The sequence below is a fragment of the Tamandua tetradactyla genome, chromosome 17 (genome assembly GCF_023851605.1).
Source record: "Tamandua tetradactyla isolate mTamTet1 chromosome 17, mTamTet1.pri, whole genome shotgun sequence".
Taxonomy (NCBI): Eukaryota; Metazoa; Chordata; class Mammalia; order Pilosa; family Myrmecophagidae; genus Tamandua; species Tamandua tetradactyla.
In genome coordinates this window covers 34270071-34281043 of record NC_135343.1, presented here as the reverse complement: position 1 = coordinate 34281043, position 10973 = coordinate 34270071, and the positions used below count along the sequence as shown (strand labels likewise).

The 10973-nt window shown below is 36.1% G+C and overlaps 1 pseudogene; it reads left to right on the top strand.

The window, feature by feature from the left end:
• Positions 1-9267: 9267 nt before the first annotated feature.
• LOC143661556 (nuclear nucleic acid-binding protein C1D pseudogene) lies at positions 9268-9708 on the top strand (annotated as a pseudogene).
• The last annotated feature ends 1265 nt before the right edge of the window (positions 9709-10973 follow it).

Here is a 10973-nt window from a genome sequence, read left to right as displayed (position 1 = left end):
GTTAATACTTAGAAACATGCATATCAAATGAATTAAATTCAGAAGACAGAGCATCAAATAATTTGCATTCTGATTAAGACTATGATAAATATATATACAGACCACAATCAAGACTGGCAGAAAAATTTGGACTCATAAATAGTTTGGAGACTAGTACTCAGTAGAAGATTTTTCTATAAATTTACTTTATTTCAAAATAAATATTTTCTTACAGCTGAGAATCCAGAGGGACCTCAGCCTCTGAAGCACTGGAATAAAATGCTACACCTCATGCTGCAGCATTTGAGTTCCTATTAAAATTGGCTCAAGCAGTAAGATTTTTCCTTTTCAGAGAGTACTATTTGCTCTCATGCTCCCCATACTGCAATGCAACTGAAACAGAATCTGTTAAACACAAACTGAAAGGAGCATCTTTTTTTAAAATTAATTTTTAAATTTTTTAAATGCCCAAAAACACCAAACAAACGCACATTCTTAACTTTTGATCATTCCATTCTACATATATAACCAGTAATTCACAATATCATCACATAGTTGCATATTCATCATCATGATAATTTCTTGGAACATTTGCATCTATTCAGAAAAAGAAATAAAAAGAAAACAGAAAAAATTCATACATACCATACCCCTTACCCCTCCCTTTCACTGATCACTAGCATTTCAAACTAAATTTATTTTAACATTTGTTCCCTCTATTATTTATTTTTATTCCGTATGTTTTACTCATCTATTGATAAGGTAGATAAAAGGAGCATCAGACACAAGGTTTTCACAAGCACACAGTCACACTGTGAAAGCTGTATCATTATATAATCATCTTCAAGAAACATGGCTACTGGAACACAATTCCCTCCAGCTTCTCCATTACATCTTGACTAATAAAGTGATATCTATTTAATGCATAAGAATAACCTCAGGATAACCTCTTGACTCTGTTTGGAATCTCTCATCCATTGACACTTTATTTTGTCTCTTTTCACTCTTCCCCCTTTTGGTGGAAAAAGTTTTCTCAATCCCTTGATGCTGAGTCTCAGCTCATTCTAGGGTTTTTCTCAATCCCTTGATGCTGAGTCTCAGCTCATTCTAGGATTTCTGTTCCTCATTACCAGGAAGGTCCACACCCCTGGTAGTCATGTCCCACATAGACGGGGGGGGGGGGGGGGGGGGGGAGGGTGGTGAGTTTGCTTGTTGTGTTGGTTGGAGAGAGAGGCTACATCTGAGCAACAAAAGAAGTTCTCTTGGGGGTGACTCTTAGGCCTAATTTTAAGTAGGCTCGACCTATCCTTTGTGGGGTTAAGTTTCATATGAACAAACCCCAACACTGGGGGCTCAGCCTATAGCTTTGGTTGTCCACACTGCTTGTGAGAATATCAAGAATTCAACTTGGGGAAGTTGAATTTTCCCCCTGAAAGGAGCATCTTGCTATGACCTGGTTTGCTTGACCAGTAAAGACCAAAAAAAATATGGGTTTTCATTCCACCAGATAATCTCTGTTGTCCTTTGCATTTTATGTTTGAATCCAGACTGTACTTAAGTGTTAGCCTGATTCACAGAAGCATAACCCCACAGATCCATGTGGATCTCTCTCAAAACTGTTTTCATCACAATAAAACCTTCAGTGGCTCCCAGTTACCCAATCCAAATTCCTTAGCTCAGAGGACTCCTACAAAATCTGGTTCTAATCTGCCTATCCAGTATTACCTTTCACTGAATTCTTCTGCTCTAACTGTATTTGTCTCTGGTATTTGACACATATAAATACCTAATTCAAGCCCCAGTTTCTCTAGAAATTCCCTGGTCTCCCCTATCAGAAGAGAGTTTTGGATCTGTCACTCTTCCAGGCGTCTCTAAATAAAATTTATTCTTTGCACCTTTCTTACTATTGTTCTGGCTTATATTGTTAATATTGAGTATGTGGGCTCATTTGGTTACACCATCCTGTCCCAAGATGGGCCAAGGTACCACTGGCTGGCTCAGAAATTCAGTTGTGTACATTCCCCTGCCTCAAGTGGCCTCTCATACCCTCCAGGAATAATGCCACGCTCAGGCTCTAGGGGCTGTATTTCTTTCTGTAGGGTATAGAAAAGAATGTGGGTTTTTGTATTTTTGCCTTTTCCAGTTTCTAGAAGTGCCCACATTCCTTGGTTCCAGGCCCTCTTCTTCCATCTGCAAATCCAGCAGAGTGGGTTGACTCCTTCTCACATCCCATGACTGACCTCCTTTTCCTCCTCCCTCTCTCACTTTTAAGAATCCTTGTAATGACACGGGATTCACCCAAATAATCCAGGATAATCTATCTCCCCATCTCAAGGCCCTTTATTTAATCACATATGCAAAGTCCCTTTCTCCATGTAAAGTAACAACATATTTCCTGATTCGAGGAATTAGGCCATAGACATCTTGGGGAGGCAATAATTGTGCCTACCACAATCAAATATCCCTAAAGATATAATCTCACTTAAACTAACATACTCAGCATGAATTTTACTGCATACGCAAAATAAGTATTACTTCCAATTTTGGGCTCCCGTGGTGGAAAGCCATGCGGCCACCTGATGTTCAATGGCACTCTGCTCCATGGGAGGACATCTTAGTGTTCAGTCACCCTCGACATCCCTTTCTGCTCTAAGGTTCTCCCTGGGGCCCCAAAGCAGTAAGAACATTCCCGATACTCCAGGACCCTTCCCTGTCTAGGAGAATTTCCCGGTTTCCAGACACCCCTCCCCACATTAGTCTCAAGACAGCAGCCGCCGCCTTCTCCCCTCCCCCTCTCCACTGTGCTTACACTTTTACAAAAGACCGGAAGAGCACTCGACTTTAAGCTGCTTTTGGTTTTCCCTTTTGCAAAAATTCCTAGGAAAGGAATTACAAAAGACCTAGATACAAAGGAGCGGGGTGGGGTGGGATTTCATGAAGAAATAATATAGTGAGCAAAACACATTGCTAAAATTAATGAATTAACAAACAATTCTGTCACGTAACTATAGCCTACCATTTTTATCTTTTTCCACCCAGGAAATATTTCTGTTTGGATAACTTCTTTCATTAGGAGCAGAGCATATTCTTTACAAAATATAATGTATCTTGTATGACTCTCTCATGGTCTTTTTTTTCCAGGATTTTTACAAGTCACAAAGCTTCTGTGTACATTTTGTCATTTACCTGTAGATGTTTCTAATAGCACATTTTGTCTTCTATTAGTTCATTTAACCTGGCTGTTCCCCTAAAGAGATTTGGGGACATGCCCTATTCTATTAGTAAGATATTTATAAAATAAGGTTAGGATAGTTTTCTGCTGAAGATAACCAATCTTTATTTGTATGTATTTAAAACATATGTCTCCCTATATATGTATATATATATGTATGTGTATATATATATTTACACACGCACACAGAGGCAGATATGTGATATGTATATCATAGGGAATTTTGCTCACAATTTTTTTTTGGAGGGGGCGGGGTGTGGGTGGATGGACTAGAACTCGAACCCAGGTCTCCCACTATTTGTATATATTTTGCACATTTATTTTATTTTTAGAGTTTTTATGTTTATTTTTTTCTCTCACAAAGAGAAAAGTTTCTTTCTTACCCCTACCTCATCCCTTTCTCTGAAGTCTGTTTCCAGTTTCTTTATGTATATATATGTAGATTTTTCTCATTATTATGTAGGATGTACCATTCTATAAACACAATTCTGCACCTTGCTTTTTTCATCAAAAATATATCTTTATACAGCTATAGCAGCTCCTTTTTTACCAAATATAAATTATAAACAATCTAAGGAGCTGTGTTTATAATTGGTCAGTTAATAAATATTTATTGATTGTTAATATAAATATAAATATTTGTTATTGTTAATAAAATATTTTTTGAGTAACTCATTATGGATGCCAGGTGACACCTAAATGAGATTTTGAAAATGACTATTCTGGTAAAACATATAATGTACAAGTGATCCTTAGTCTGTTGTTAATCTTTGAAAGGTAACTGGAATGTATTATTTATCTACCTCACAGAGATGCTCAGAAACAAAGAATAAATTATCAATTATGGTTGGAGGTGCTACTTTCTTCTTTTTTGAAAGCAATTTGGCCATATCTATAACAATTTTAAATGTGCATACCCTCTGATATTGAGATTTCCCTTGTAAAAATTTATTCCAAATATATATTTACACAGATACTCAGATATGGTTATTAAAAAGTGTTCATTGTAACTCTTAATAGCAAAAACTGGAAACAACCTAAATATGTTCATCAAGAGGGAACTGGTTAAATTATTTAAGGTATATACACTTAATGAAATGCTGCTCAATGAAAAGAGTGTGATATACCTCTACAAGTCATTCTACCCAAGATATACCTCTCTTACCTTTAATTATCTAAGTACTACATGATAAATTTTCTTTGCAAAAAATTCTAACAATTTAGATAAAGTAAAAATGCCCTTGACCTCCCTCCACCCAATCCCTTCTCTCTCCCTAAAGATAACAAGGGTTGGCAGTTTATCTTATCCTTCTTTTATGGTTTCTAAAGTATATGTAAATGCCTTTGAGTTGCTTGAATCCTTGTGTTTATTATTAGTTGTAAAAGTTCCCAGGAAATGCAGAAATGCTCTTTATGGGGAAAGGGAAGTTTTAAAATAGGGGAGCACAGTATTTGTTATAAAATAGCTCAGCAGCAGGGAAAACACCAAGTCTTTTTTAGATCTCTGAGAGCAGGAGAAGGACAGCTTAAGGTGACTGGCCAGAAGCTGGGAGTGGACAAAGAAAGGAAGCCCATAACAATGGATTCACTCCACCTCTGCCCTTCGGGAGGTGGGACTGCCCCAGCAAATGTGGAGGCTGCCTAAATCAGTGCAATTTAGGGATTAGAAAGTCACCAGTATTAAATTTTTAAGTCTTTACTTTGAGTTCTCGGATGGGATATTATGAGAACAGTATAGAAGCCTGAGCATCAAGTGCTTTTTAGGTCCAAACAGCGCTGAAGTTAGAAAGACGCACTTAAAGCATTTTGCACGTGATAAGTGTTACAGGGTTTGAAACAGATGGGTGTGATAGAATTCTTTCATTGCCTTAGGGGTCTGTTTTGGATTGCCAAGCTATTTTTCCCAAAATATTAATTTACTCCCCTAATCATGAAAAACATTACTGCATTTTACCCATTTTGGGTTTGGAAAGTTGAGAAATTCCTAATCAGAGCCTTTAATTGAGTGGGAAAAGCCTGAGACTGGGGCTTTCTTCCTGCCACTAAGCACAGTGTGATCTCTCGCTTAATTGTGTGATGCTTCGTTTGTCTCATCTGTAAAATGAGAGTGTTGATGCCAATGATTTCTATATTCCTATGGCTCGAAAACATAGTAGGTGAACCCATCCAGTTAATGTAAGACTGTCAGACTGAATCAAACACCCAAAATAATGGGAAAAACGGAATCAATTGTATGGATCATTCTGGGAAAAAATATATATATTTCAGGATGAATTGTTTATTCTCTTTTTCTGGAGCACCAAAACCAGAACCCTACCCCACAGATCAAGATAACTTGCTTAGTCTCAACTCCAGTGCACCTAGGGGGGCCCCTCATAAATTCAAGCACTTATGTTTAGCAATATCAGGCATAGTTTTGCTCTATATGTGCTGAAAAAATGAAAATCTTTCCATCCAAGTTCTCGCACACAGTGACTACCACCCTTTGACTCTTCTCAAAATTTAAAGTGCCTACCAGAGTCACCTGGGGGGCTATTAATATGCAGATTACAATCAGTAGATCCAATCAGTAGATCCTTTCTTTGTGAGGCTCAAGATTTTGCAATTCTATCAGGCTCCTACGTGATGCTGATGCTGCAGGCTTATGGCACACACTAGTTGCAAGGGGCTAGACCATCAGCCTCTCACTGTCTTTTATAATTCTCTTTTTCAAATATACGCTATTTTTGATGAAAAATAACCAACTTTTTACCTGAGAAAATAATAGTGCTTTCAGATAATATTTGTGAAACAAAGACAGAATTCAGGTCATTCCCAAAATAAATGTGTTGGGTCTCGATGCATGATACTCTGCTAACAGGTTAAGAAGCTTACATAATGTTTCTTTCTTCTTGTTAATATCTATAGATAGGTACCTAACACAGCAGGAAAGATTTGTTAACACATATAAATCTCTTGCTCCAAAAAAAGGATTTTCAAGGCAGTAGGTTGTAAGGATTAATGTGATAACCTCTGTGAAAACTCCTAGCTGTATGCCTAGTACTAACAAAATGCATAACCAAAAGATATATAGCCATGTAAGGCAACAGACACAAAGAGACATTTTCTAGAAGAGAAATCTTGAATGGCTAATGGACAAATGAAAAGATGTACAACTTCATTAGTAATAGGAACTATTAGCAACAGAATTGGAATTTAAAACCACATAAGACACTATTTTATAAGCATCAGATTGGCAACAAGGAAAAATAAAATAACAGCACATGTGGGCAAGGCTGAGTTATACACTGCAGGTGGGATTTAAGTTGGTGCAGTTACTATGGAAAGGAATTAGGCATTATTTGTTAAAGTTGAAGATGTCCATATCCAACTACACAGAATTTTTACTAGTAACTTCACATACTAGAGAAACTCTTGCATTGTACACTAGTAAACAGGTACAAGGAAGCTTATTGGCACCACAGTTCATAAGAGCAAAACATGGAAAACAACTCAAATACTCATTAATAGTAAAATGGATACTTTTATAGTCATATAATAGAATATTACATAGCAATGAAAGTGAATATACAACTACACTGCCATGGGTAACCTAACAAACATGTTGCAGGAAAAGTCAAGTCAGAAAAGAATGCAGGCGCTATGAAAAACATGTAACGAAAATGTTATTTTAAAGCACACATTGGGGGGTACAAGGGTAGTTCAGTGGTAGAATTCTCGCCTGCCATGTGGGAGACCCAGTTTCGATTCCGGGCCCATGCATTTCCCAAAAAACAAACAAACAAATTCAGCAAATGGTGCTGCAATAACGGGATACTCACGTGGAAAAATAATGAAATGTGACCCTGCCATACAGCATACAAAAAAAAAACAAAAACAAGAAACACACATGCATGTATCATGAAACCATGAAAGAAAATAAGATAAAAAGAAAAATTAGGTATAATGATTGTATTCGCGTGAGGAGGCGAGTGTGATTGAGGTTGGCACACAGGAAATTTCACGGGTATTGACAAGAGTCTATTTTTTAATGTTCAGTGCTGAGTACACAGTTTTTTCTTTTATGATTCTTCTTTAAACTGTACATATATAAATAGCTATATTTATATTATATGTAATTCAAAACAACTTTTAAGAAATAATGTATAGCTGTATTGTGAAAAATATGGAAAAAAAGAAAAGCAAATATTGTATCACCTTAATCTCTGGTATTATTTGGGAATATTTTCTTTCATACTTTTTCAAATGCAAGTTGGGGCATTTCATTCTATTCTTTTTTCATTTTTTTAACATATTTTAATAAATACAATAATGATGCCTATATCCTTTTCTAGCCTGCTTTTTCCTCTTAAATCATCCATTCTTCATAGTCTTTATACTCATATTTTAATAGCTATAAAATAGTCTATCATATATCAAGTAGATAATTTATATAACTGTTTTCATATTATGAACAGCTAGATTTTTTTCCTTTTTTATTGTTCTGGTTTCCAAATTTTCTCCTCTTTTGGATAACTTCCATGTGTTGAATTCTCAACAGAATTATAAGGTCAAAGGACTTGGACATCTGTATGTGTGCAATGTAATTTCTCCATTCCCATGCACTCCCATCACTTCAAAATCAGATTTTCTGAACTCAAAGTTATTATCATCCTTTCTAAACTGTTACCCTTCTCTTACTTCCTATATTACAGGCAAAAGAAGTGTCAAGAATCCCCAGCCCCTGACCTAACTCCTATTCCTAATTCCTAGAAATAAACTCCCAGAAGAGAGACTGTTCAAAGAGGAGATAGGCCCACCCTCAGGGGCCTACAAAAGTCTGAGAGGTACTTTTGGAATTGCCACTAAGATTTTCAAGGATTTGGAGAGCTGAAGTGATTGTGCTAAAGAAAATATACCATACCTCCTCCCTTAATTAGCATCATGGTTGTTATTCCTTTGGGGCTTATGTGGATTTTATTCTTTCTAAAAAACATAAATGCCTTTTAATTAGAAAAGCAATATATATTCATCATAGAAAAATCATGAACAAATCCCACCCCCTAAAAAATCCATGAAATTCCACAACTTAAAAAAATACAATTATGCCCCAGAGAAAATTGCTGTTAACATCTTTGTTAACCCTTCTGACCTCTCATCTGTGAACAAATATGTTCTCAGATATATTTATTTCCTTTTACTAAAATAGGATCATACTGTTCAGACTGTTTATAACTGCTTTCCTTACTTGAAAACCTACCACCTCATTAATAACAGTTACATAGCATTCCCTACATGTTCTAAGCCTTTCTATATATCATCTCATGTACTCCTTACAACCATCCCATGTGGTGGAAATGATTATTACCATGTCTATTTTACAGATGAGGAGATGAGGCTCAGAGGGGATCAAAAACTCACCCAAGGTCACGTAGCTAGTGAAAAGCAGAACTGGGGTTTACGCCCAGGTGTTTTGCCTCCAAAGGCCAGGCTTCTAAACCACCAGACAACTTGGCCTCTCTGTAGACCTGAAGAGTTGATTGTTTCGCCCTTCTTAAAACCCTCCTCCTTTTCCTTCCATAGCTCATATCCCTCCTTTCCCACTTTAAGACCCCTCTCCTAATCTTTGTTTCTCAGCCTATCTATATATTTTAATATTCCTCAAGGCTTTCTTGGCAAAATGGAATTCACTCCAGGAATTCATATGTACACCACAATGGCTCAAAAATCTCCATGCCTTGCTTTCCATTCATTCCAGATTTATGTATGTGTTTTGTTTTTGAAACTTCTATCTATCTCAATGGCAAAGGTGGTCTCTGCTATGTCATCTGTAAGGAGAGCCCAGTCAGAGTTGATGGTCTGATTCTGAACAAACAACAAGCTAGCAAAGATTCACCCAAAAGACTTTCTAACCACAAAGAAGTTACGAAGGCTTTATTTGTCCCACAATCAACTAAGTGAAATGCCGCTTAATCTTCCCAAGTCCTTAGCAGAACTCAGAATTCATGATAATAAAGTTAAGAAAATACAAAAGGAGACATTCAAGGGAATGAATGCTTTACATGTTCTGATTGGTCATAATGGCAAATGAAGAAATTAATGAAGACTATCCAGTAGAAATTCATGAGTATTTATCAGCATTTGAAATTCCATTGGTGCTGTGGATGAGATGCTCAAGACTATGATGTCTGTTTCTAGAAATGAGTTGTTGCAGAAGGTATTTTAAAAATTTGGACCCACTTGAACAAGCAAAAGTAGACTTAGTTTCTGCATACACATTAAATTCAGTGTTTTGGGTTTATTTGGCAACTCAAGGAATTAATCCTAAGGAACATCCAGTAAAGCAGAAAATGAAAAGAATCAGAGTATACATGAATAGAGTCAAAGAAATAACAGACAAGAAGAAAGCTGGGAAGTTGGACAGAGGTGCAGCTTCAAGATTTGTAAAAAATGCCCTCTGGAAACCAAAAACTAAAAATGCATCAAAACTTGCTAATAAAGGGAAAAGTAAAAATTAAAAGAAAAAAGGCAAAGGTAACATGTATAATATTAAACTTATTATCATCACACACAAACCCATACCTCTTTCCTATTGTCCCAAGCTGGAGAATTTGTTCTCATTTTGTACTCCAACCTCTCCCCATATAGTCTCAATTTATTCATTCTCCGTAGGTCCCATTAACCATGTTACCCAAACCAGAAATATGAGAGTTGTCCTTGACTCCTTATCTTCACCTCCATTATCATATCCATCACCAAGGTTTCTCATTTAAATATTTCTCAGATAGTTCTCTGCCTTCATCTCCAACCCTATCACACTAATACAAGATAGGTCCTCAATATCTCTTACAATCAGAATCACCTTCTAACTATTCTCCCCAACTCCAATCTGTCTCTCCATCCTTTCTATACTCTTCTGCAACCAGTGATCTTTCTAAAATGAATTCTAATCTTGTTCCTTCTCTAGAAATCTCAATGGCTCCCCACTCTTTTCAGGAAAAAGAACACACTGTTCCTCATAGAAGGAAAAGAAAAATAAGAAGAAAGTGAAGTAGGAGAAAAATTTTAACATCATAATATATATACAATAGGACTTCATTTAACAGGATCGGTAGTTCCAAGATCCTTCATGTGAACTGAAAATCCCGCATAACAGTGAACCCTACTATTAAGTAAATATTTCTTATTCGAACATACCTATCACATATTTTTTATAAATAAGGCAAATAAACACTCTAATTATAATAAGCAACAAAACCCATCATAGCAATCATTTCTAAAAATTTTAATTCTCTCTCTTCGCCTTTATTTTTTCCATTGCCAATCACATGTACCTGAATTCATGTGTTAATTTTGTGTAAAACTAGGTCCTACTGTAACAATAATAATAGTAATAATAATAATATCTAACATTTATTCAACACTTACTATGTGTCAGGCACCATTCAAAATGCTTTACATTCACTTTATACTTACTAGGATGGCTGTGAATGGTGGTGATGGTAGCACCCAACATTGCAAATGTAATGAATGTTAGTGAACTGTGCACTTAAAAATAATCACAATGGCAAATTTTATGGTATATATGTTACCCCAAGAAAAATAAATAATTTTTTTAAAAGTGCTTTACATTTATTAACATGTCCTGACAATAATCATCATCATTATCTTCTTGGCCTAGTAACTGGCTCAATAAATATTGTTGAATGAATGTATTCCTCTTTTACGGATGGGGAAATGAGGCTTAGGATGTTAAGTTACCCAAAATCTCATAGCTAGTAAA